This window comes from Taeniopygia guttata, chromosome 14, assembly GCF_048771995.1.
Source record: "Taeniopygia guttata chromosome 14, bTaeGut7.mat, whole genome shotgun sequence".
Lineage (NCBI taxonomy): Eukaryota > Metazoa > Chordata > Aves > Passeriformes > Estrildidae > Taeniopygia > Taeniopygia guttata.
In genome coordinates this window covers 7585796-7590368 of record NC_133039.1, presented here as the reverse complement: position 1 = coordinate 7590368, position 4573 = coordinate 7585796, and positions in this window count along the sequence as shown.

Genomic DNA, 4573 nt, shown 5'->3' with positions numbered 1-4573 from the left:
GCTCCCATCTGCCCTGTGCCAGCCTCACCTGTGCCACTGCTGCTTCACTCCAATTGCTGAAGGCTCAGGCTGTGAAATCCTGCCCTTGGTATAAACATTTTAATTACAAGTTTCCGGCACTTCTTTCCTAAGATAAACACATTTTAATTGCAAATGGCTTCTGCTGTCTTTACCCACCCCCCAGCGCTGCCAGCAGCTGCTGGGTTTAATATTTAATGAAAGTGCCTCTGGGCTGGGCTGGGCTGGGCCGGGCTGGCAGCGGGGCTGGGGGGCACTGGAGCACCCCGAGAGTGCCCGGGCCAGCCTGGGGTGCGGGAAAGGGCACTCCTGGGTGCTGCAGAGCCACCAGAGCCGGGGGTGACCCTGGCACGAGGACCCCGTGCTTGGAGCTCAGCAGCCGTGACAAGTGCCCTGCCAGAGGGGACAGAGCCACCCGTGGTTCGGGCAGTTCCTGGGCTCGGCCCCCGTGCCCGTCTGTGCTGTGCCATGCTGCGCTCGGCGTGGCCCCAGCACCACGCTCTGGCACCTGGGTCCGGGTGCCAGCGCCCAGCCTGAGTGGCACCGCGTGTGCTGCCCTTCCCGGGCACGGCTGGCACCGCAGCTGGCACCTCGGCTGGCACCATGGTTGGCACCTCGGCTGGCACCATGGTTGGCACCATGGTTGGCACCTCGGCTGGCACTGCGGCTGGCACCGCGGCTCTGCCCAGGGTGTGGCTCTGCCTCCAGCCCCGGGACTGTGAGCAGCCCCACATGGGCCCTTGGTGTGTTTGATGCCCACCCTGCAGCACCAGAACCTCACACAGGGAACCAACCGAGAGCCCCCTCTGCTCTGCCTTTCATTCCTTCACTGTTCTTCCCTCTGCTCTGCCTTTCATTCCTTCTCTGTTCTTCCCTCTGCTCTGCCTTTTATTCCTTCACTGTTCTTCTCCCTTTTCTCTTTTCAGACCCTCCTTTGAAACCCAAACTTCCTGCAGTTTGAAATGGACAATCAGGCCGCCCCGGCAGCTGCAGCCCAAGAGCTTCAGCTCTTGGCAGGAGGAGCAGAACTACAAAACTATTTCTTTGAGGCAAATTATGCATTCATCCAGCTCATTTGAAACAAAATATGATTTGCAATTTAACTTTCCATAATGAGCTCCTGCTATTATACCGTTTCCATAATGGCTGGTTTCATTGGAACAGATTGTTGGTGCACATGGTTTACAAAACATTTTCAATGCAAGCCCCGTTTTTTCTTATTTTAAATAGCAACAGCTGCTAAGCATGATAATTATTGTATTTCATCAAAATAAACTTACCGAGTTGCTTCTTGATGCCACTCGTCACAATTTTCCAGTGGACCTGCAGGTTATTAAAGAAGCTGAAACTTTCATTCAGCAAAGTGAGAGCTTCACCTCATCCAACTCCCTGCCACGGGCAGGGACACCTTCCACTATCTCAGGCTGCTCCAAGACCAGCCTAGGACACTGCCAGGGACGTGACAGCCACAGCTTCTCTGGGCAACCCGTGCCAGGCCCTCAGCACCCCGAGGAAGAGTTTTTCCCAATATCCCAATGTCCGCCTACCCTCTGCCAGTGTGAAGCCGTTCCTCCCTGGCCTGTCCCTGCTCTGCTAAAGGCCTCTCTCCATCTTTCCTGTGGGCTCCCGTTGGGTACTGGAGCACCAGGAGCAGGAGCTGTGGGAATTAATTCTTAATTCCTGATTGCATTTACCTGTACCACTCTTTCCCTGGTGTTGCCAGGGCACCTGTCAGGGTTCCCCAGTGTGGAGCAGCCCCAGAGCTGCAGGCACAGAGCTCCTGTCCCCAGACACCCCCAGCTCCTGCTGACCTCTTCCAACACCAGCTCAGGCCTGAAGGAGGATTTTCACCTCTGGCGGCTGCAGGGAGGACGATGGCAGAGGGACGGGAGTTTATTGCTGAAGAGCAGGTGAAAGCCTTATTTGTTGAAAATGTTCTGGGGAACTTTTGAGAGCTGTGTTTAGTGGCTGTGGCTGGCCAGAGATTTACTGATGTGCAGGAGAACGATGATGGAGAAGCTATTCCAGCCCCCAGTGAAGGGCTGCCCTTTAAGCACCTCAGCGTCTGCATTTAGATGACAGGTAGTAAAGGCACCACAGCAACCATTACTGTCCATCAAGTGAGTAATCAACACACCGTGTAAACGCTTTGGCCTTACCCAGACTCTCATGAGCTATTGCAAACAGTAAAAACGCCCAAAAACCTCAAACCCAGGAAGGACAAAGGATGCTTTTGAGGAAGGAACAGCCCGCAGGAACAGGGACTAGGGAGCTTCCCTTGCAGCGAGCAGCGGAGCGGCTGCGGAGCTCTCCGTGCCCGCGGGGCTGCCCCGGCCGAGCGCCCGCCGTGCCCCGTGCCCCGTGCCCTGTGCCCCGTTCCCCATGCCCCGTGCCCCGTTCCCCGTTCCCCGTGCCCCGTGCCCCGTGCCCCCTGCCCCGTGCCCCGTTCCCCGTTCCCCGTTCCCCGTGCCCCGTGCCCACGGGAGCTGGCAGTGTCCCGAGTGACACCCCCGGCCCCACAGGCTGCCCCGTGCCCCGTGCCCACGGGAGCTGGCAACGCCCCGAGTGACACCCCCGGCCCCACAGGCTGCCCCGTGCCCCGTGCCCACGGGAGCTGGCAGCGCCCCGAGTGACACCCCCGGCCCCACAGGCTGCCCGGGCCGTCCCTCGGGATGCGCTGCCGGCTCTGCTGCCCGTGCCACCGCTCCAAGGGCAAAGCCCGGGGCGCTGCGAGCCGCCCGCTGCCTTGGCAGTGTTTGCAGGGCTGCCCCGATGATCTCACGCTGCACAAAGCCGCTGTCGGATAAATATAGAGCACTGCAGCACCGTAAATCAGCAGCACGGCGGGATCGGGCTCGCCGTGGGACGTGGGTCCGCTGGCACTCGGGAAGGGGGAGCGGTGCCTCTCCAGGGGACACCCGCCCCTTTGTCACCAGCCCGGCTGCCCTGGCCGCGCTGGAGGTGACCGCGGGCACTGCCAGGCCCGGCGGGTCGGAGGGCGCTGCCAGCCAGGCGCGGACGAGGGGCCGTCAGAGTGTTTATCAGGGTCTGGCGGAAAGAAAACAAGCTAATGGGGCATTTGCTGATTCAATTCGTTGAATTTGAGCAAATCTTTTTAATCCTCCTCCCCCGGGGATTGGAAAGGTCAGGAAATGGGTAGAATGTGCACTTTCAGGTATTGAAATTAAACTTGTTAAGAAATCCATATTGATTTGCACTTCTCTGAGAAATATTGAAGCCTCCAGATTTAGCCTGGGTATTGATTTTCTCTTCCAGGGGAAAGACATGGGCACAAAGGGAAGCTATTACACGTGGCAGTAAACACCTTCAATCACTGCCCGCTCTGCCTCCATCAAGGCTCCGGCTGCGATTCTGCGGCCCCAGGGTGCCCTGAGCCCCTGGGCTGGGCTCGGTGCCCGCGCCTGGCAGGGCCGAAAGGGGATTTGGGCCCTGGTTTAGCTTTTGGTCAGCCACAATCAGAACCCATTGCTCGGGAAGTTGGAGATGGCCATTGCAGAGCTATTCCACTCCATCCGACTCGAGTTTATCACTGCCAGCCCCTTCACTGCTTCGCTTTTAAATATTGCCCTAAGATGGGGGTGCAACTCTCCTTTGACTGTTTTTAACACATGCAATCAGCAACTACGGCAATTAAGAGGCTTAATTAGCATCTGAATCAGCCTTCTCGAACAAACCCCCTTTGCAACATTAGCAAATAAGGGCGAGGGAGTTGAAATTCTCCCTATGAGGGTGGGCAGGCCCTGGCACAGGGTGCCCAGAGCAGCTGGGGCTGCCCCTGGATCCCTGGAAGTGTCCCAGGCCAGGCTGGACAGGGCTTGAAGGCGCCTGGGATGGTGGAAGGTGTCCCTGCCATGGAATAATGGGAGCTTTGAGGTCCCTTCCCCCCAAAGCATTCTGTGATTCTGTGATTGTGTGATTGTGTGATTGTGTGATTCTGAGATTCTGTGATTCTGTGATTCTGTGACTCTGTGATTCTGTGATTCTGTGATTCTGTGATTCTGTGACTCTGTGATTCTGTGACTCTGTGATTCTGTGATTCTGTGATTCTGGGCAGCCCTGGCGGGGCTGTTTGTGGAGCTCCCGGGAGGGTTTCACTCCAGCAGAGCTCCCGTGCCAGCTTTCCCAGCGGCCTGCCCGGTGTTCCAGGAGGGATTAGGATGTGCTGGCTTTGGGCAGCAGACCCGGGCGGGGCTGCTCAGGCTCACACACCGCACCCCCGATGTTCCCTTCTGCGAGAGCCGAGGGACCGAGAGCCCCGCCGGCCCCAGGCAGCCCCGGGGACCAGCGGGAATCTGCCCCTTCTGTCAGAAGGTTAAACAAGATTTCAATTAAGTGTCACGTCACCGCGGACCAAGTGCTCCAAAGCTGCCTCCACTTGGACGAGCTCTGCTCTGGGGGAGAGCTCAGAGCTGAACCCCGCCTGCTCCGGCGCTCCCTGGCAGGCCCAGCCTGGCCTCCCTCCTCCCTGCCGGCCACGCTGCGCCGCTCCCCAGTGCCCGCTGCAGGGCCGGTGTGACCTACTCAGCCGAGGAAC